At 44.2% G+C, this 22,855-nt stretch overlaps 1 protein-coding gene and 1 long non-coding RNA gene across 4 annotated transcripts in view; one reads left to right on the plus strand and one right to left on the minus strand.

The window, feature by feature from the left end:
• Window positions 1-10,820: 10,820 nt before the first annotated feature.
• On the minus strand, window positions 10,821-16,982 carry LOC134558644 (uncharacterized). Its single transcript, XR_010082386.1, has 3 exons — window positions 16,551-16,982; window positions 13,540-13,671; window positions 10,821-11,168 (listed from the first exon to the last, which is right to left on the minus strand). It is a non-coding gene; the product is annotated as an uncharacterized LOC134558644 (long non-coding RNA).
• A 542-nt stretch (window positions 16,983-17,524) lies between these two features.
• DENND4A (DENN domain containing 4A) overlaps window positions 17,525-22,855 on the plus strand; it is a 48,321-nt gene continuing 42,990 nt past the window's right edge. For 2 of the 3 annotated variants that reach the window (XM_063412711.1, XM_063412713.1), the window contains exon 1: window positions 17,525-18,054. The gene's annotated coding sequence lies outside the window, so the exon portion shown is untranslated. The remainder of the gene's footprint in view (window positions 18,055-22,855) is intronic. The other variant, XM_063412710.1, reaches the window with a different exon arrangement.

Genomic DNA, 22,855 nt, shown 5'->3' on the forward strand with positions numbered 1-22,855 from the left:
GAATCTTTTCTTCCCTCTGTTCGTTTTTTCCTTTTCGGCTTTGTGTGCCCGAACGACGCCCGAGCGTTCTCTGAGCTGCCCGGGTGAGTCCCTGTGCCCAAACGATGGATGGGCGCACTGAGCTCCTCGGACTCCTGTGCTCAAACAACGCCCGGACACATTTCATCCAGGCTCCCTGAGCCTCTCTTCCCAAACGATGGATGGGTACTGAGCTCCCCGGACTCCTGTGCCCAAGGGATGCATGGGCATGTTCCGAGCTCCCTGGGCCTCTTCACAGGGTGTGATAATCTCACCTCACCTCTTGCCTGGTGCCCACCAACCTTAACCCCATCACGGAGTGGGTGGGTGCCCTTCTCCTGCCTCTATGGATAGGTACTGGCCTCGCCCCAAAGCCACCCACAAGCACAGGGGAGCTTGGGGTGGGTTGGTGGGAAGCCCCCCAAGGTCTCACAGATCCCTCCTGTGAACTGAGCTGACGGGGCATATGAGCTGGTGGTGGGGTATCGAGGGGCCAACAGCTCTGTCAGCTGGTGAGGTGCAGAGGCCATGAGCACAGGCCCTTTCCCACTGCCATCCCTGCCCATCCTGCTTCTCCCTTCCCAAAAAGTTCCCCTTGTCTGCCCCTGTGCCACGGGAGACACCAACTTTGTCGTCAGCTTCTCCTGGTGCAGGCTTGAGATCTAAACAACAGAGGATAAAAATAGCACTCGTGTCCAGATGATTAAACTGACTCCTTTAAAACTGCTCTTTTCCCACCAGCCTGGCCTCAGCAGCAGCATGTGTGCCATCACTGCAGTCAGTGGCTGTGTCATCATTCCTGTGTGAAGAAAGTAACCCCCGGGCATCACAGCAGTGCTGTGCATCAGTTACCGTCTGCCGGCACCATAACGAGCCAGAACGTGATCCTCTGCATTTAAAGATAAATCGTTCGTGCTGCCTCAGAGCTTCCGAGTGGGGAAAACAAAACATTAATAACACGGACACCTGATGTGTGACTGCAGCGTGTCCCACCACAGGAGCACAGAGGCTCTCCAGGAGCATCGGGAGCATCACGGTCTGGGCTCACCCACATCTGCTGCCAGCCTCTGATGTGCCCTGCACCTCCAGCTCCTCACAGCGGGCAGGGCAGTGGTGAGGTCTACAGGAATCTGTGCTGTCTTTGGATTGATGCTTTTATCTCTAGCCAAACCCAGAACACACAAAATCTTGAGCCTGAAAATGCTCATCCTGCTCCTGCCACCTTTCTTAATCCTCTGGCATTGAGTAGTACCTCAAATGGATAAGAGATACTTGTCTGTGTAGAGGCTGGGTATATTTATAATTCAGGAGCTCAGGTTTCCATCTCATATCCTATTTGCACTTGTCCATTGAACTTTGTTGTTAAAAAGCTATTAATTTTCACTTGATGTTTCTCAGACCTGGTTTCATCCTCCAGAACTGCTGTTAGTGCTAAAAACCCTTAAAATAACACAGATGAAGTACTTTGAGTTAGCCTCCGGTAAGAGCTGTTCTCCTTTTCACGCTTTAGATTGTGTTTGTGAGCCTAGAAACACCCTTTATTTAATTTTTTCATGTTCACAAGCATTACTTCCTCTTGCATCACATTGCAGATGTTAATCATCTGGAACTGACTTACCCTATGCAAGACTTTAGGGCACAGGGTGAGGACAGTGGCTCTTCTGGCTGAGGTAAAAACCGCAGTCCCCACACTGCTGCACCACTGTCACTTGTTGAACTTCAGCCATTATAAAGCAAAGGCTTTTTTTACCAATGATTTTTACCAAAACATGAAAAGTTGCACAGATTGCTGCAGAGTTGAGCAGCAGCAGGGACTATTTCTAGCTAAACCTGTTTAAATGCAATTGATCATTTAAAATCAGATCCTTCATGGTGAAAACTGAAACAGTAGAAAGAGCTCTGTGCCTAAACAGGACTCAACAGAGCAGGACATGAGGAGAGCATTGAACTAGCAAGGAGCTTCAGGAATTAAAGTCTTATATCCTGTTCAGTTGTTGCTCAAGCCCCAGAGGAGAATATCCAAACTCTCAGGAAATGTCCCTGTCAGCACAGGCTGGTTTGGGCTGCTCTGCTCTTTCCCTGTGCCCCCTCCCAGAGTGAACTGCTGCAGTGATGGGATGGCCTGGGACACCTGCCGTGAGCAGGAAACACGGCCAGAAAGCAGAGGTCAGGCCTGGAATAACAGAGCCTGTGTGCTCTCCAGCTGACAGCTTTTAATGTGAGGACAGTCACTCAGCACTGGCATTTCTGCTGCATTAATTGCCATTAGTGTCATCCTTGCAGGAACACTAAATTCATGGCAAACCTTGAATTAACGCACTCCCATAATTCCTTAACTTAGGCAGAACCATTTGCAGAGGCAGCACGTCCCAAGCAACTGGAGCAGAGACAAGGAATGATGCTCAGCTGAGCCTTGGATGTTCAATTTAGCGAAGAAAAGAAGCAGAGGTCACACTCATAACTGCATATTTATGGGTCTGTTCTGGAAATTCATAGAGCAGCTGCCAAAAAGGGCCCAGCACCATTAACGTGCAGATGTGTGTCTGGGCTCCCAGCTCTCAGCTGCCCAGCCCCAGGCACTGTGCATCAAGCTCTCCCTGCACCCAATTCTCACTTCATTCTCCACTTCCCTCTTCCCACCAGCTCCTGACATACCCCAGAGTAATCCTGGCCTAATAAAGTGGAAAATTTGCCACCATCTTTGATGGTTGTGGCATTCCCACAAGAAGGTCTTTGCAGAGCACACTGGTGATACTTGACATGGAAATGGCAGAATGTGAAACAGGGATGGCCAGTAATTGCTGCTGATCCCAGAAAGAAAGAGCTTTTCTGGCTCTGAAATCCCTGTTCTGACTTTGCAAATCCATCTCTGCAAAGCTCAGAGAAGATTTGGAATTAGAAATCACAACAATTCAAAATTGTCCTTGAAGGGCTGTTGACCCAAATTCCCATTTCCTGGATAAAAGCAGCCCCTGGCTTCCCCAGGGCAGAAAGCAGGAAGGACAAAAGCAAAGCCCCAGAACTGTGTTTTATCAGAGGAGAAATATTTCCTAAGGGGAAAATTCAATCAATACTTTGCAATTTCCTAACAATCCATGAATCATTGCAATTATGCAGAGATAATTCAAGCTTTCCAATCCAGCTGCTAAATTAGAGAAAAGCGTACTCTTAGCATGCACTATCCCCAGTTTGACATGTCAGTCAGAAAAAACCCTTCAAATATAAAATCCATCCACTAAAATTAAAAAAAAGAAACTCTTTTTTAAAATTCTAGACCCATTTACAGGGTTTACAATGTACAAGGATTCTATTTTTCAGGTAATTCTATGCCACAGGTAAGAATAATGAAAATACATGGAGTTAATATGAATTTATCTTTTGATAACTCATTTGCATTCCATCACCTGCTATGTCCTTTCTGATTTCTACAGCTCTAAGAAGAAAAGGTATAAGAAGAAATTCTAAATTAGCCTTTCCTTTCCTAACCTTGAACTTGGAATAAAAAAAGACCTGCATCTGAACAGATTCTTTATCCAAAATCAAATCTCATTCTGGTTTTGCTGTTCTTTAGGAATCCCTGCAGCACTGCAGAAAGAGTGGGAAGGCAACAGAAAAATTAACTGTCTTCTGGAGACATTTTTCACTAGGACAATATTATGGTAAGCAGAAAGGAAGGAAAGTTTTCAGTGTGTTTTGGGAACAGGAATTGAGTGCAAGACTCAATGACTTGGTGTTCCTTGTGATGACTGTCAAAATGAAGTCATCAGTTTCCTGAACCCATTTTGGACTCAACACTCATGTCTTTGTCTGTGTCTGCTGCCTCCAGAGACACTAGCAAGATAACCCTGGCAGCCCCAGGATAATTGCTGGCCAAGATACAATTTCATAGAATCATCTCTCAAAATCTTCTTCCTCTTAGACACCCTGCCAGAGGGGTTTATTCCATATCTAGGATGAAAATTTGCTTGATGTTGCAGTTGGTACCAGGCAAATGCAGCGACAGCAGCGCAGGCGTTATCACGTGGCCCATCATCTTCTAATTTGGATTCAAAAGAGCAGCCCTGGGGAATGGAGAAGCACTTTGGGTTCTGTGGCCAAGTCGTTCTCTGCTGCAACAACCGGCGGGGCCGGCTGGCTGCGCTCAGCATGGCCACGTTGTTGTGGAGCTGCACTGGGAGCCAGACTGGGACTGTAAAACTTTGCTCATTAAGATCATTAGAGAGCTGTCAGATGGAACAACTGGGATGGCTTTGATCTGGCAGAATATCCTTCCTCCTGTTCCCAGATCTTGGGAACCCTCCAGTTTTCCATAATTTTTTTTTCAAGTCATTCAAACAATGCTTTTTGGGTTTTTTATAGGTTGCAATAACTTCTTCAGGCAAACTGGAGGCTGTAACAGCTATAACAAGATTAATTTATTAAATAGAAACCTTGATATTTCGGTGATTCCTCTATAAATATATTCACAGCTGGTTTTGCCAAGAAAATGACAAAATGTTGCTGATCATCCCAAAGATATTCCCTATAAATCCACTAGGTGTCCTACTGTTTTCAAGCAATTAGGCTCAAGGTTTGTTTGGGTTTTTCCCTAGTTTTGCCAGTGAGGAATTAGTTTGAGGCTTTAGTGGAATTAGGTCTGGGTTTGCAGGTTGAGGAGACGTGTACGTGTGGTTTGTGTGACACAGCAGGACATCCGGCTCACAGCGGCAGCGCTTTTGGCAAATGCCACTAATGCTTCCCACAGAGACCAACTCAAGGTTACAGGCTGGAAGAGAAAAAGGGAAAAGAATCTGCCTTCCTCTCCTGGGAATGCTAAACAAGATCCAGCCCAGCCAAATCCTCTTTTCAGTCAACCTTGGGCATCTATTTATAGGACTGCTAAAGCGAGGCCAACGCTGACCTCAGAGGTGGTGGCAACACGTGTTAACCTTCATGGGCGCTGCTCTGCACGGGCTGTGATTGGGACATTCCTGCTGGCTGTCCCCGTCCCTGGCGGGTGTCCCCTGCTTGCCAGTGCCTGTCAGCAAAGGCCAGCGCAGCACACGCTCACAAGGTGCCCCGTCATTCCCAGCAAAGGGGCATGATAATACATAGCAAGAAAAGCAAGCTGAAAAACAGCCAAGGGGTAATTTTCTCATCTCAGAAAATACTTGGGGTGGAGTGTGGCCACTGGACAGTCTCCAGCTGCTTGGCTGCTCCTCCATGGGGTGACCTGGGGCACACACACCTATCAGTTGTGCTATCCAGGACATCCCTCCTCTGCCTCCAGATTTATTTGCACTGAGCCCCAGATATCTCCTAGGTATTGAAAAAGCATCTTTCATTATTCCGATGGTTTTCTGTGCTCAGAAATGCAGTATTTCAAAGAGAGAGAACTGCAGGGTGATTTTTATGGTCTTGTAACTGAAGCAGAAATCACAATCTGTGTAATCCTCCCAGCCTTGCCCTCCCAAACAGGGGCCGTTGCATTTGCAAACAGCCCTCCTGTTCTCATTTCATAGGGCTGCCACAGCTTGAATCTACCCCAGATCTATGCAAAGCAAGTGAGAAGAAAATCTGTTTTCTATTTAACAAATGACAGAGGCAGAGATGCTCTCAAACAATGAGATTGTCTCTTTTTCCAGCAGGTGTTTCATGGCCAGAAGCCCTGCCCAGGGCTATTGGCTCTGCAAACAGGCACTGGGCAAGGTGTCAGCACCAGTTTAATCACAAAGTGCAAGGGGAAATCAGAGGGGGGACAAGAGCCTCCTGTCCTTGGCCCATCAGGACTCCTTGCCATCAGGCACTGCGCATCACGGGAAGTGCCGAGCATCTGTCCTCTGCCATGTGTCACTGCACTGCCTCTCCTCCCTGCTATCTGGGCTCAAGGCAGGGCAGTCATTTTCCTGCAAGAAGAAAAGGATGCTCGGCTCTTCCACAGCGTGTATCTGCAGGTACCTGCAGTCCCACCCCTGTGCAGGGTGCACCATATGCTGGCTGAGAGGAGTTTAACCTGGTCCGGCACCTGTGTTTGCTGTGACACACAACAAACACCTCGAGCCTTGCCATGATTCAGAGCAGAATGTGTGGGAGCCATCTGGTCCCGTAGCTGAAGGAGCAAACGGGAAATCTGATGAAAGCACAAACAGTCACAATGAGAGACTGAAAAGATGTGTTGATATTCCTAGCAGAAGTCTCCTTCTGTGGGGGGTAATCTCATCACCATTGCTTCTTTCCCGCTCCTTCCTCTGGAAACCTTCTGTCAGCCAGGTTGCACTCTCAGCTCTGGGAGCACTCACACCTTTGGGATGCTAAAAATATGTTTCATGTTCTTGAGCAAACCTCCCGAGACAAGAATTTGCTCAGCAGCCAGCTGTGCAGTGAGCAAGATGTGCAAGATGCTTGCAGCACAGCACATTTTATGGAGCTTGGATTGATCCAGAACTTTGGCGGGTTTAAGATGCGCTCTCAAATGGGATTAGTCACTAATATTGTCTCACTGCTGTGCAGAATTACAGCTCGTGGCTGTGACAGACTGAATGCAGCTTCACCTCAGCTTGCCTAGATATCCTCAGCCCTGGAATGGAGATGTCTTTGGGAGGGACTGGAGCATCCAGGGAGAAACAAGGAACTCAGAGCAGTTGGTGGGGTAGAGCTTGGGATGGCTTTGATGTGGCAGAGTTTGTGCATAACTTGTCCAGGATAGTGGGTTTATAAAAGTGGTTTCGCTGTTATTTTGCAGCCACTCTGCATTTCCCTCATTCTGACCCTGGTTTCTGATGTTTGGAGGGCACAGGGAAGGCAGGGAGACAGAAGATGCCTATTTTAGTACTTCTCTGCAGGGACTGCACACGTTTCAGACAGGTACACATTTGTTTCCTCTGACACCAAATTAATGGGAATTGATGTATTGATTCTACAATTCTTCTAAAAATTGCTTCAAGTTTTGGCTTGCTTTCAAGATGCATAAATGCAATGTGCACACAGTTCAAGACAGCTATTTAATTATTCTAATATTAATATAGTTTAAAAAATTCAGTTCCCTGTGAAATGCAGAAGGCAAAAAGCATAGAGAGCAGCCCAGAAAGACACAATATTCTGGGTTCATCCCACAGTGAGGGCTGCAGGTGAGGGGGGAATTCTGCCCTTCTGCTCCACTCAGGTGAGACTCCTGTCAGTCTCAAGGGTTAAATCCACTGTCTTTATGACTATTCCTATATTTAACCAAATAAATGCTGGCAAAGTAGTCACCTCAGGTACTCAATTACTGTATTTGTAGACTTGTGCCAGGCAGGCTCCTGGTCCTAAGAAGAGGAATAGCTTGTATTAGGAATGGAGTAAGAGTCCTGTATTTTCTTCTTTGATCACTCTGTCTCTGCTTTTATGATCTCACTAGGACAGTTACTTGATGCTTCTGTATTTTGAGTGGCAACATGATTCCTCCAAATATTTGAAGTCATCTTTGTGTTTCAATTATTTTCTGGCAAAACAGCATCCATCTGCAGTTTAAGAATAGAACATATAAAAAAATCTATAGAATTCCAAAGCACAGAACATAGAATTTCTGGGCAAAATTCTCTTCTTAGTTACACTTACATAACTCTGGAGTAGTGTCTTCCTCTTTCTTGTTGTTACTCTGAACCCCCTTTTCATTTCATTGTGTCGGAGCCACAGGATCTACCATACATGGCTAAATCTGATTTCTTCACGTCTGTTGAAATCTCCTAGACAAAATGACAATCTCAGAGGAAGTACATAAAGATGCATGGGCCTCAATATCCTAAATACGTGCTGCTGTCAGTTGTTCTCTGTTAGCGGTTTTCCATGCAAATGAAAATACCCTGGTGGTGGAGAACTGCTGAACTATCTGGAGCAGAGATTTTCTCCATGCACACAAGCAGAGAATTTGCATTATTTGGTGGAGCTCCTTTATAAAACATCACATTCAACAGCTCTTTCTTTAAACAAAGAAAGGGTTTGCAGCAAGTTATTTGATATTTGTTTTGTGTAACTCTGTTCCTTGGCTGTCCATGCTATAGAAATGTTGTTGTGCTCCAAGAAGACAGATTGCCTGGGCTGGAAGCCCCAGCCCTGATCCAGGGAAGCACATGGCTTCCTCACAATGATTATGATGAACATAATTACTATTCAGTATATGGGGCAATTGTTTTTGGTGTTTAAAACAGAACAAAGCAAAACAAAACAAAGCGGGTTTGGAAAGGAAAACAGAACCTTCGAAAAAAAAAATTGTTAAAATAGGAAGTGGTTGACTTTCAGGAAGTAACTCCATATGCAGATTCTGCTATCCAGTGTTTCCAGTCATCAGAGAATGGAAAGAAAAAAATGCCATTAAATATCCCAGTGGTCCTTTAGAAAATAATGCACTCCCTTTCTGTAGGTATAACATTTTACATCTCCTGTCCAACAGCTGGTGGTGTCAAAGGCCAAGCGAGCAGGACGTGGAATGCAGAGCCTGACGTTTTTCAGTGGTTGCTGAAGGCAAAACCATCTAAAGCTGTAGCAGATGTTCACTTGCTTCCTGTCTGCTTATCTGCCCTGCAAAGGCACTCGGGTTTTGTGCTTGTTGTGCCAAGGGTAGCTATGGAGATCTCGTACAAGCTGTGCAATAGTGATACGCTGAAGGGTTCTTCATGTATTTGGTTATGAATGATCAAGGAAATATTATGGTTTCTAAGAACTCGCTCAAAATTTTCCATATGTACATCAGTGGTTCCCCTCGCACGGCATGAAAAATGACAGTGTATAAAATAACTTAAGAAATACATTTCTGCAGTGAAGATGTTCATTTGGCCTCAGTGTGCTCATGTTTTATACATTGTTTCTAGTACGCTATGAAATAAAGAATAGTATATCCAACCAACTGTATTTCTCCAAGGGCCTTGTAAATGCTCCAGAAGAGTTTTTAACTGTCAATTTAAATATCATTGCCATTAATCCTTTTTCTTGCACATCAGCTCAGTTTTAATTCCTGTTTATATTCATTATGATCTCCTGTAAATTATAACTTTAATATGAGTGATTATATGCAAGTGTTAGCGCAGTGCTCCATCTATTCCAGGGCTTTGAGATAGTTTAGTGAGACTGATTTTTACACTAATGCATTTAAATTAATATGCATTCCGAATACAGTCAAGACCCAGGGCAATTAAGTTCATTACTTATTAGATGGGAGTTCTTTTCCTCCATGAAGTATACGAAATAAAGGAATTTATTTTATGTAAATTCTAGCCCAGATGTTTTGCTTTAAAGTGTAGCAGAAAATGATGGATTTGGAGCGGTTCCTTTGCCCATGTTGAAACTGGAAACAAAAATGACAGCTTTGACTTATCACTGGTAGACATGGTTATAGATATTCCTGTGGGATACAAAAGAGGAACAGTGGCTCTTGTTGGTGTTTGCCACATTTCATGTAACACTATCCAGGAAAAAGAGCACTAGGAAATCATTACTGCACTTTTAAATTGTTGATAGCATTGAAAATTCACATTGACCTGGAAAATGCAAACAATGGGCACAGAGTATTCCTTCCAGAGGTGATATTCAGTGTATTGCAACATCATGGCGCATGGTCCAGGAGGAACTGAACTTTGGGACAGTTGGTTCCAGGGGAGGTAGGCTTGGACATCCTTTTGAGAAAATGAGATTCCATATGAAAGCTGGAGACCTAAAATTCAGTCACCTTCCTGCCCCCAAAGGCACGCAAGGACAAGGCAATGCATGAATCAAAAGAGAGAAGTTGTTGGAATGAAGATACCAGGACTTTATGCAAAGGATGGACTTGCAGGCAAAGGATGAGCTGAAGAACACAGTGATAGAAACTGCCTGAAGCATCTGGGAAAACAAAAGAAGTACAAAGATGAAAGAGGAAAAGAGGGAAAAGAGGACCCAGAAGTCAAATCTGTATGAGTTGGGAATGTGGAGAAGGTGAGCACAATTCTGTGGGTGAGTTCCTGGAAGAGATGCAGTAAATATATTTAAAAAGCAACATGTTGGTACTATGACTGGGTTAAGAGAGTTTTTGTTTGAAGTGTTTGAAAATTGAGGTCACAGTATTTAGACTTGGACTGTAAGGGGTAGCACAGTTGGAAGCAGGATGGATGAGATGGTTTAACAGGGCTTCATTGTAGTCACATTAATTCAGTTTAAATAATTAATTCTCTCTTAAATTGACTCTATTCCGCACACTTGACATTTTGGAAAAGCTGCCATTGCCTGGCCTTCTGGTAAATGCTTTTGCATTTGTTTTCCATTGTTTCCTTTTTGAAAAAAAAATCCTTGTCACTAACAGGAACCATCAGCAGCATGGAACAAATTGACTTGCCAAGGACATTTCCTCCCATCTCATTATTTATACTGGAAGTACTCTTTTTTTGTGTCAAGAGTGAGAGTGTGATTTTTTTAAATTGCCATTTATTAAGGTACTTTTGTACTATATTATGAGTCAAATTCAAACTTGGTTATGTAAATCACTTTCTGCACATCAACATTTGGTGATACATTTTCCAAGGAGGTGATCAAGCAGTTTAATTAAGAATCAATTCACAATTCTCTCTGCCTACCTCATTATGTAGAGCACCTGACTGTTGCAGGAGAGTGTCTCCCCAGGTACAAATCAGAGCAGATACATCACCCTCCCCGTTCTGCTCTTAGCACATCAATTTGGAACCTCAAGTGGCTGAGATTGAGTGGATCTATAATGTTATTTGGCACAAATTGGGTTAAACAGGTTGTGTATTTTACTCTCAAGGTGATTTGGTTTGTGTTTTCTCTCCTAGCCTTTCTCAGCTCTTGGTTGTCGCTCAGTTGCTAAGAAAATGCTCATCTGCTCTAAACTCCCCCATAGAAGTGGCAGTGCTGCATGGCAAAGGAACACAAGCAAAATTTATTTTGGGGGATCTGTTGAGGTTGGGGCTCCTTCAGGTGAGCTGGAGCCGACCCAGTGAGAGCTCAGCAGAGGGCAGAGCCTGGGCTGACCTACATTCACAGTGACTCACCGTGAGGTTCAGTGTTGTTCCTCTGTTTGCTGGTTCCTCGGCAGCTGCTGGGGCTTTAAACAGGGGCGCTCTTACCTAACCCGATCGATGGATGAGCAGCTAGGACCCAGTCCAATGCAGCCAGGATTTGTAATAATAGAAGGGCACATTCCAAAGCTGTTACAGAAGAAAAGAATTTCAGATAATTAGGAGAGGAGTTGGGCAGTGATACAGATTTTAGAAGTACCCAAGATAAAATAACAGATACTAAAAATATCTGTGTTGAGATGAAATCCTCATGACTCAGTACTCGAGCCAATTTCCATTCTCTAGGAATTAGCAAGGAAATCATGGTGTATTGCCTAACTGGGCTTGCACTTACACTTCAAAGATGTATCTAACACTGAAAAAGGGCAGACTCAGGTCTGACTTTTCAGGGCAATTGCAAATTTTAAAAAATACTTTCTGTAGTTGTAGCTTTTTTAAAAAATTGTGAGTTTATTTCTATCTAGAAAAAATCTATTCGAGAGCACTCTGGACCTTGAAAGACAAAAGCACTGACAGCAGGACCAGAGATGCATTCTTTGTGACAAGCAGGACATAATTTTTAATACCTGTGACTCTCTGGCTAATAACTGAGGAGTGGTCAATACAGCTGGCAAATAGGAACACAAGACTGCCATTTCTTCTCTTTTTTTCTGCATGAAGTGTTCTCTGATTAGATGCAAAACTTTGAAAGTATTGAAGATACTGTAAGCATTAAAAGTATTTTGAAATGAGTATTTTGAAAAGTATTTTGACATGCTGTGGAATCTCAGAAAAGCAGAAATCTGTGCTAGGAGAACTTCAGCTACAATCTGGGTCAGATTTTCAGTGCAGATGTGTCAGATGCAGCTCCTTGGAAACTCTCCATGACAGTTGGTGAGAAGAGTGACCCAATGTTTTCTCACGTACAAAATAACCGTTCTGTTTGATGATGTCATGTGCATGAAGCACTGCTGGATTTCCACAGCAGAGTCCTGTTGAAGCTTGTTTGGGAGAAGAGATTTTGTCTCAGAACAGTTTCAAACAGGGAGTTTAGCAAATCTCTTCGGTACATCTTGACTGATCTCAATCAGTTTTTAGAATTTTAATGATCTGGTTTTATTTCCAGATAATGACTATTTATGTAAATGAGGTGCCTTATAAATAAATATGGAAATTATTCCATAATATTAATTATAGACTTTATGGTTCAAACACTTATTATACTAAAGACAAATGGTGCTGGGGATTGTCTTTGAGCTTATTAATTTAGTTACTCTGTTAATTTTATTTTTACTTGACTTACATGTGTTGGGCAGTTTTTCCTAAACTAAAACAAGGTGTATGCTGTGCCTGGACATATCAAAGGATATTGAAGGATAATAAAAATCAAAATGCATCATACAGTAGAAGTAGTAAATGGAACCCAGACTTCTGAATGTTTTTGTCTAAGAATCAAATAAATGAGTTTTATTTGGAGAATCTCAGCTTAAGTGTTGTTAGCCGTTTACTCAAAAATTAGTTTTAAATTAATTATAATCCTTTGCACTTCTATAGCTGCTTCTCTTGAGAATCTCAGTAGTGTTCTACAAACATTAATTAAGCCTAATAGTACTCCTGAGAAGTGGTTAAGTGATAGATATACTTCACCCGTCATGATATAAGCAATCTCTGGAACAAAATACAAAAACTTTAAACAGCAGGACTACACAGGAGTTTAGAGCCTGAAGTATTCCCTGTCAGGCAAAACTGTGGGGAAGGTTTAGCTACATGGAATACAATTGCTTGGCCTGGGCACAATTCAAAGGTGAATAAAAGTGCAAATAATAACGAACTCTTCACTAGAGATCTCCAGTGAAGGAAAGTGGTTTTCTATGGCCCCACAGTATCCTGTGGTGTGGCTCTGGTGATGAATTGAATACTGATCCAGAGGAAAACTGCTATTTGCAGAAATCACCCCCAGATGGGCCAAGGAGCAGGCATCCACATGGAACCTTTAAGGCTGATCATGAACAGCAGGGATAGCAGTTAAGTCCTCTCCCCCCTGAGGGAACAGGAGCTGCTGAAAATAGCAACAAACCAGCAGTATCAGTGTGTACATTTAGAGCCCCAGACTGTTATTTTTGCTGGCAAATCTGCATGCACAATTTCCTTCCTGATATTACTCCACAAAGAGCAGCTTTTGTTATCTGGCATTACTGATGACAGCAATACTTGAACCAGTTTAGTGCTGGCACAGACAGCAAGCTGGTTTTGGTAGGTGCATTAGGATTTGGGCCATCCTCAAGCAACCCTTCTGCTGTCCCATGCTCATAAAATGGGCTGCAGATATTTGTCTGGGAGCTTCCAGAGTCCAGGGGAAGAGCCATTCCAGAAATGTGCTCCAGCTGTACACACGGATTGCCTGCTAACAGCAGGACAAGAGGGATGGATGGCATCACTTGCTTGACACCTCAACCCAAGCAACACAGCCAAGCACAACTGTTTTCTCCCTGACTAACACCAAGGGCCCTGCCTCTCTCACCATTCCAGAGCTGATAGCTGCTGCCATGCTGCAGTGCCTCGTGAATAATTTTAGCAGTTGCCGAGGGAAACTTTACGACGTCGCCTAAGTCCTCAGATGCACACTCTGAAATCTTGAGGAAGCAAATCCGTGCTGGAAAGGGAAATGATAATGAGTTTGCATCAGTTTTTTATTTATAGAAATGACTTGGAAGCAGCTGGATCTCCTCCTTGGGTACATTTTCTTGCCTTTTTGTTTCCCAGCATTTCTGTGCTTTTGGGACCACAAACTGTCCCATAAATATTGGTAATACGTGCTTGCTGAGAAGCTCTACCTGCTGGAGAAAAAGATCTCATTTTATCCAAGTGGAATGCCTAGATACTGCAGCTAGACAATTAGGCTTTGTCCATACACATATACAGTAATATTCTTTATTTGCGTTTGTGAATTGTAATTCATGACACACATTACTCCAGTGCTTCTGCTGAGTTCACTGGCCTTTGGATCAGGGCCTGTATTTGCTTCATCTCCCCATATTTTAAGCTGCTTCAGTAATTACTTTACCTAGAGAACAGCCTGAAAAATCTTTTTTTTTTATACACATATGATAGTCTATTTCCTGTTTCATAATGTATAGTCAGTAGTTTCTCTGGAGTGCAAAAAGCTTTTCAGAGATATTACATTTGAATCAGTAAAAGGAAGGGTGACTGTGCTGTTGTACTGCTGCACCATAATATTCAAATGCTTTATTATTTCATAATCTGTCCTAGAATTTAATCATTCCAAGCTGGGTCGGTCTCTTTATGTCAAAAGGGATAAGTTCCAGATTTACAAATATGCATGTATGAAAAACCCACGAAGATGTCACTTCATTTCCAGTGTGATTCCAGCTTGCCAAAGGCTCTATTTCATTGCATAACCCTCCGGATGCAGACCCATTACTGCACTGTAAAGTGGGTTACTGGACAGGGTAAGGCAATTCATCTTCTGAAATGCAGGGGTTTGTTTTGCCAGTTATGGAGTTTATAATTATCCATTATCATTATCCCCATAGTTATTTTTACCAAGGTTACAGATAGGTCTATTTGAAAGGTATTCTGTTGGGTTCTCTTGGAGGTTCATCCTTCCCCTGTAGAGGTAAATGAGCAGTGCACACAGCACAGCCAAGCGAGTTCAAAAGGCATAAAACTGGTAGGAAAGTGAACAGATTAAGTCCCAAATTGCACACTTAAGGAACTGAAGTAAAATTGTTTTGCTTATAGAAGCCAGTCTCTGCCAGGAAAAACTGAGAAGAGTGATAGCTTCATTATTTTTTTCTTTTTTTTTAAAGCACTTCTTAAGCCACATGAATTATAAATCATCAAGCTCACAATCCTGGGACAAAGGCTCTTAAAATCATGTCCTGGGACAGCAGAGTTCTCCATTCTATTCCTGGCTCTGTCACTGACCATCTGCCACTTGTCCTCGGCCTTGCTTGAGTTTACCCATGTGTAAAATGCACTTAAAATAAGCTAAACCAGACTTTGGAAATTACTCCAGTGCCACAAGCTAGAAATTTGGGGTTGTAACATGGAAGAAAATCGTTCTGTGGTTGCTGGTCCATAAAGAGCCTGCGTGTCTCTCTGGCTGCACGGGGGAGGCTAAATCTGGCTGCCAGGGCTCCACCCTGCACTGGAGAGGCAGCAGAATCCCACAGTAAGCGTGTTTGGTGCCTGCCCACCTGCACTACACGCAGTTGTTAACTTGGGTAATTAGCTTACTATGCACAACAAGAATCTGATCCAACACTGACTGGAATTAATAAGTAGTCTTCAGTGAGTTAATGATCTTGGGCTCGGGTGTTCATGTGCAAGTAGAGATCCTTGCTCGGAGATCCCGAAAATCCCTGGGAAGGGAAAGGCTTTGTGTGAGTGACACATAGACACATCTCTGTGCAATGAGCCTGGCAGGAGCTGGGCAAACAGTAAATCTGTCTCTGCCTGTACAGTAGCACTATTCACTGATGCTGCTCTTTATTCACAAATAAATACAGAACTAGTCACGATTTTTCATAGGGCCTTTTGCACGTGGCTTTAGAAGAGCCTTAAAGTGGAAAATTGATGACGAGCTACGCAGGAAGGCTTCGCAGTGAGATTCGTTAGGAAAGGTGACTTGATAAAGGTGGTGACAAGCTAATAATGAAATGGAACATTGCAATTAAATGTGCTGGTGGGGAAGAAAGTGTGCCACAGCCAAGAGCATAAGCAGCAGGTAGGTCACGGAGAAAATGCAGCAGAGGCTTGATGGAACAGGATGGGAAGGAGGGGGAGATGTAAGAACAAGAAAGACAGGACAGAGATAAGCACTGTTAGCTGTGATAGCAGTATGGGGCAGAAACTACTTTGGTGTTTGTATCAGGCCTTGCAGAGACAGAACCCCGTCCCTGACCGCAATTTGTTGATATTGACACAATGTGTAATTAAATGCAGATAGTCCTAGAAGGACAGAAAAGGGGGAGGGAAACAAATTAACAGCAAAACAAAGACACAACGTTTTACTTATAAAAGAGCTGAAAAGTGTGAAAACTGCCAGGGAGTATTTAAGAATTCTGTTTCACTAAAATGAGTTTCCATTCGAAATAGTCCAGAATATTTTAATGGTTATGAACTTGAACCCTGCAAAGTGAGCTCTTCATACATCAGTGCAGGGATTTTGCTCAGTATACAGGCAGCTGTAACAATACTCTTAGAAGTAGGAACAGACCCATTAATCTTGGATATTAACACTGAAGCCTAAAATTTATGCCTACCTGAAAAATGAGCAAAGGCAGACAGCGCAGAACAGTTTGCATATCAAAAATTACTAACACCACCCAGAAGATGGACTTCAGTATTGCTATTTATTTGAAAAGCATTTCCAGGATTTAAATAGATCAGAAATTGATTTAGAAAAGTCTCTACCAGCACACCAAGTAATTCAAGGACACGCTACTGAACGCAGAGCATCTTGCTGTAGTGAACAGTGACATTCTAGGTTCTTGGTCTCTCACTTACCCAGCTGTGTATTGTCGGGAGAGACAAGTTCTTTATGGGTGTGGCTAGCAATGCATTTCACGCAGAAACACAAGGCATGGGCAACGTTCTAGCAGTCCTGACACATTCCTTACTTGGTTTGCTGCCTGTTGAGAAAAAAAGAAAAAAAAAAAACAAGACAGACTCAGCTCCCAAATATCAACCCTGGCAGCACAGAGCTGTGCCTGCAAGTGCAGGCTTGCACATGGGTGCTCCTGCCCAGGTACACACAGACTTGTGCCAGCCACCACATTTCTACATGATGGGGGGATCAGGAGCAGCATTTCTGCTATAAACAATTCAGAAAATAAAAGCATGTGGGAAAAATGTGTTATTTTATACTTTTTTTGCTTTTATATGCTCCTATTTGGTGAGATTTTCAGAGGGATGAGGTAAGCCAAGAGAGTAAGTCTGAACGTATCTGAGTATTTACAGTTCAGTTTTGATAAATTCACAGTATTTACAAATTCGGAACTTCATATGAATTTTATGCCTTTTATAATGAGCCACATCTAAACCCTCAAGCCAAACACTGAGACCTGAGGTAAGCCTGAATTCAGACTCAAAATTGTATGGTTAGAACCTATCCCTAAACAGCACTTTGATATAAAATTTGGAAACTCAAGGTTGCGTGGACAAGGTGCCAGAAAAGTAGTATTTATTTCTGTGTGGGTACAGGCAGGAGGACTCGTTCTGTTGCGCTCAGCAACATCTTGACACGCTGCACTAATCTTAGCTGCACGCTCTTAAAAGATTATTTTTGTCTCGGGTTCTTTTTCTAGTCTTTGATGCAACAGCCTGCTGCGGGTTACATCAAGCCTACAGAAAATCCCTCGGTTTTCTCATCCCTTGTTTTCCAGACAGCCAGCACCACCTCCGGGTCCAGGCGACGGGCGCCGCAGGTGAGCCAAATCCCGGCCTATTTGGGCCGGAGATTGATTTCTGTTTAAATTAAAGATGCCGCCTGGGTTAAAGCGCTGAGGCGGGGGGAGGCAGAGCCGAGCCCATGGTCTGCGCGCTGTGTTTTAGGCGCTTTCACTCAGGGCGCCTCGCTCCCCCCTTCACAGCTCGCCGGCGCCGCGTTCCGTGAGGGGGAAGGCGGGAGCGGAGGGGCCGCGTTCTGTGAGGGGGAAGGCGGGAGCGGCGGACCCGCGGTGCGCGGGGGAGCGCTCGGGAGGGAGCCGGTGGGCGGCGGGGCACGGCGGGGCACGGCCGCCTCCCCCTCAGGAGCCGCGGACCCGGCGGGAGCCGTCCCGCGCCCGCCCCGCCGCGATCACGGGTCGCCGCCCGCCTCCCCCGCCCCGTGACAGCCAAGATGGCGGCGGAGGGGAGGGGGGATCCCGCCTGAGCCGCCCACACGGCGGGAGGCGGCGGGGGCGAGCCGGGCTCCGCTGGGATGAGATAAGGGCGCGGGCACCGAGCGCGCTGCCCCCCGAACCCCTTCACCGCCCGCTCCTCGCCCCGGGGAGCGCGGCCCCCGCCTGAGGTGAGGGCGGCGGGGCTGTCACCGCCGCGGGGCGCGGGCCGGGGGGTTCTCCGAGGCGATGCCGCGGGTCGGGCGCTGCCGCGTTGTGGGGCGGGCGGGGAAGGGGCGCGGGGCTGTCAGCGGGGGCGGGGAGGCCGGCGCTGGCGGGCCGGGGGCTGAGGCGGCGCGGGGGCAGCGGTAACTTTCCGCTGGGCCGCGGTGGGAGGGGGGAAAACTTTCTCCTTTCTCCTTGTGCCCGTCGGCTCGAGGCTCCCGCCAGCCCCGGCCGGGCCCGAGGGGCTCCCCGGGCCGCGGGGCCGGCCGAGCCGTCGCCGCCGACCTGCCATGTTGTACGGGCTGCTCGCCGGCGGGCCGGGGCGTGTGCGTGTCCCCGGATCCGCGTGTGTGCGCGTTCCCCCGATCCCTGTGTGCGCTCCTGGATCCGCTCCCGGATCTGTGCCTTCCCCAGACCCCCGAGTGTTCGCGTTCCCCCGGCCCGCGTGTGTGTGCGCGCCCCACAAATCCGTGTGCGATTTTCCGCGCAGCACCGCTGCGTCAGCCGGAATTGCCCCGTGGTGCTCAGCCTCACGGTGCGTGTTTCTGTCCCGCTTTCCCTTCGGCAGCCTGGGTTACCCTATACCCGGGTTAATGCGGCGCGCTGGGCACGGTGGTGGAAATTAGCCCTGGCATTTTTATCGTCATTCTGTCATGAGGTCTGCGTGTAGCCCAAGTTGCTGGCCAGGGGATGATGGTATTCAGTAACTTCCCTGTGATGGTTGTTATTCCGAAGTTATTTCAAACAGACTGCGTTTAAAAATGTGCCGCTTCTCCTTTGCTAAAAACCAGGTCTTGACTTTCTGCCTAGTTCTGAAACTTCTTTTTTTTTTTTTGAATTAACTGAGTGGTATGGTGTTCTGGACAGCTTTTTACTTCATTTCACAATTTTTTCTGGAACTGTTGCTCAACTGAAGGTTTCCGTAAGAAGTGTTACATTACAGTACATAATATTTCACTTTTTGAATGATTAAACACAAATATGTTACCCTGGCAAGTGTCTGGTGGTTTAGGGAGACTAATTGAGTTAGTCTAGCCAAGGAAGGTCAAGGGGGCGTAAAGGGATTATTTCTGGTTTGTGTGTCTAGCATGCAAGTCTTACTTTGTAAGAGTCTCTTGCTTTTCTCATCTTTTTTAAAAAAGACATATGTTTAGAGTATTGGAGAAACTTCATCTAGCTTTCAGAGTATTGAGGAGTCTGTAAGTTTATTTAAAGTGAGCATTAAAGTGGAACTCTGGTAAAGAGAGCTGTTTTAGGGCCTATCGTGACTTGGCATTGAAATAGTTTAATTATCAAAAATAGAGCATTAGAGTGTCTGTGGTTAGCTTGAGGAAGGGGAAAATTGCATGGAGCCTTAAAGACAGAACAAAAAAGATTAAGCTTCTCTACAGCCTTAAGAGTTTCAGTGATGTACAGGTTTCACTTCTGGAAATGCTGGGTTCCAGCTGAGTGAGTACTTTCCTCAAGTTTGAGTGGCTTCTGCTCCTTTGGAACAGGCATTACTGAATGGCCTCTTCTAAAATGTGAATTTGTTAGAAAGCAGCACAAAATGTAAGCTCTGCTTCTGCAAGCAGTAAGACAAAAAGCACCAAGATTATTTTCTGTAAACAGGGACTTACTGAAAAAATGTTTTCCCATATTTAAGGTTTTCATACCTCTGAGTATTCATGTTTTTTGTAGCCATATGGTTGCAGGTTTGTGGTTCTCATGAGCAGCTTGTTCTGTATGACATAACCCCAGTATGGTGCTTAATGGAATTACTATATGTGTTAATGGCAATATTAGCGGTTATCTAGTTAATATAGCCAGAGTTAATTATTAGTTAGAAAAAGCACAAATATTGACACAGCCTGGCACACACTATAGGGCTCAGGTGAACAGAGCTGATGCAGGTCAAGCCTTAGAAACAATGTCAACAACCTGCTTCTATTTCAAATATGTACTTGAAAGGGAAAGTAGAAAGGTAGAAGATAAAGCTGGCTGGTCCCTAAAGGGAGTGAGGTTGTAACTAATACAGCTGTTCTGTGTGACTCTTAAAGAGGAATTGTGGGCACTGCCAGAAGCCAGTATGTCAGTTTTTAATCTGCAGGATTTTGCATTCAGGGTTTACTAATTTCTAGGTTAATTCCTGCTGTGGTGTGTGATAGGTGGAGAAAACTGTCTTGTGACTCTTCAGAGAGGATGACAATTCCTAGACCCAGCTGAATGATAAAGGGATTTGGTAACCTTGGGGTTTTAATACGGGAACAAGAAATCTGCAGCGTCACTTAAATATTCAACATCCTTTTTTATTTCCATCATGCTCCCTAGCAGCTGAGTTGCTGTTAGTTTTGCAAGTCATAGTAGGCTGAAATGCTTTTTGTAACAGTGGCTGCAGAAACATTTGTGCTTCCTGGCCAAACACAGGCAGGTTGGAATGGGAAGAGTACAATAGGTACTTAGTCAAAAGCTTTCTCAATCTTAAATTCATCTCCTGAAATAAAGACTTGCAGGAAGCCTTCTTTCCGTTTTTTGTCGTTTCCTCAACTTTGACCAGAGTTTTTAAATATGGTGTTGGCATGACCAGAAACTTCGAGGCCAAATGTTGCCCAGTTTATGTTGGATTAAAAAATAAAAAGTCAATATAGGCCTTGTAATGTTGTTCAAATGTATGTTTGGGTTATTGGTGATTTCCAGCTCTGTTGCTGTGTGACAGGGTTCCTGTAGAAAAGGTTTTGATACAGGTGTTGCTGTAAAACCACCTCATTTCTGAAGGTGGTAAAACCACCTTTTTTCTGAAGTTTCCTGGAAAGAACTATAATACTGAATAATACTAATAATGAAAGAACGAAAAAAAAAAGACACCCAAATAATTTCTGTACAAGTGCCTTATCAAAGCATGATGCAATTTATGATGATTGGTGTATTTCCACTATGTTTATTTTGCTTGTTACAGTATTTCAATCACGCTTCTCTGGAATGTATTCAAATTTCAAACTTTTGTTAAGATGACTCATAAAAAACCCAAACAGAAAAAGCCCCAAAATCCAAATCATGCTATTCACTCCCCACTTTGCAATCCCCCTCCAAAACCAAACCTGTAAAAATGTAGGGACCTTTGGAGAAAGTTTGGATTGAGCTTGCCCTCATGCAGGGGTGCAGGTGTGGTGGGCAGAGATCACCTGTCCCTTGTCCTGCTGCTGTAGCTTCACTGGGTGGTGACAAGAGCACACAAAGTGCCCTTGGTCCCTTCACTTATATATCAATTCTCTATGTAAATAATATCTGCTACTGGAGACACAAATCATGACTTTTTTTGCCATACTAAGAGCAGCAAATCCTGTGGAAGCTAAAGCCAGCTATGCCTCATTTTAATTGAGGGACAGCCAACAGGCAGGGGATGAATATGTGTAAGCTGTGAATGCATCACCACTGTTCAACTGTTGTTAAAAATCAGCTGTTTCTAACAATTAATTACTTGGTCAGTAATTAAGTCATATGGCATAATAATCCTTGGATGTTCTCAGCTGTCCTTCGGTTCAGGTTTGTGTCTGCCTGGTTTGAAAGTCTGATCTGTGGCTGCTGTGAAATAGCTTCTGAAGTGCTCCCACAGACTCCAGAGTCAAAATTAAACCGTGCAGGGAAGGCTGTGTGGGGCAGTGATGCCCAGAGGTTTGATCTATAACACTCATTTCAGTAGCAGTCTGTGATGCAGAACTAGTCACTGGTAGTTCCCTAAAGAGCTCAGAAACGGCACCCAGAGGAAATTGAGAAGTGGAAATGAAAGACTTCAGAAAGTGTTGGCTGGCCTGACTATTTTAAACGGTGTATTTTTACCTTTTCAATAGATTAGATGTAAGATATATTGCATTATCTAATATGTATATGAAAAATGTATATGTGTCTAATGGATATATTAGATAATGGTTACTGTAGAGGCTTAAATAGAATGAACTAAGTAATAATGGGAGGGGAGTGAAACGAGGAGGAACTGGGTCTAAAAATGGGATGAGAAGAATATGGAGCATGTTTAGAAGTAAGTTAGCCAGTTATATCCTCCCTGTTTAATATTTACTGTAAATCTTGACTTTTAAAAATCTGGGTCAGGAAAATCATTAATGCTAATTAATAAAATTATTTCAGTTTGGCCGTCTGAAATGAAAGTGAACAGACAGTATGTGTAATGTATGAGTTGTAAGTACATGTATGTAAATAAAAACATCCCAAGAGAAAGCTTCCACCTTGTGTGCAAGCTTTATGCAAACACAGAGAAGCGTTTTGTGGGCTGGACTCTTGAGTTTTGGTTTTGACTTAAGCTTCAGATGAAACCTGTGGGCCCATGAAATTATTCTCAAAATTCATCAGCACCAACAGCAGTTACCTTGGCATATCATTGCTCTTCAGGTAATTTATGGTGATTTTTGGGGGAGACCCTCATGTTGTTTCCTGTTGCTTTGCTGGCTGGAAAACGTCCCAGCAATATGTGATTGATGTATTTGTAGCTGAGCTGGTGGTGGTACTTGCACTCTTTTTTTTTTTTCTGTGGAATGGATGCTGAACATTTTGGTAAGTGGATGTAGAGATTTGCTGGCTGGGGGAGGCATTAGTGAGTGATATCCCTCCATTAAACCTTTCCAGTGGGGTGTAAATGATCTGCAGGCAGCACTCCCAGCCCTGCAGATGCAGTCTGTGCATGGCTGTCCTTGTCTATAATTTGCAGTGTGGTTGGGTCCCATTTTCTCATGTTATGGAACATTTTTGCTGGCCGAAGGAAAAAAAATCATATAA

Source organism: Prinia subflava, chromosome 15, assembly GCF_021018805.1.
Source record: "Prinia subflava isolate CZ2003 ecotype Zambia chromosome 15, Cam_Psub_1.2, whole genome shotgun sequence".
NCBI lineage: Eukaryota > Metazoa > Chordata > Aves > Passeriformes > Cisticolidae > Prinia > Prinia subflava.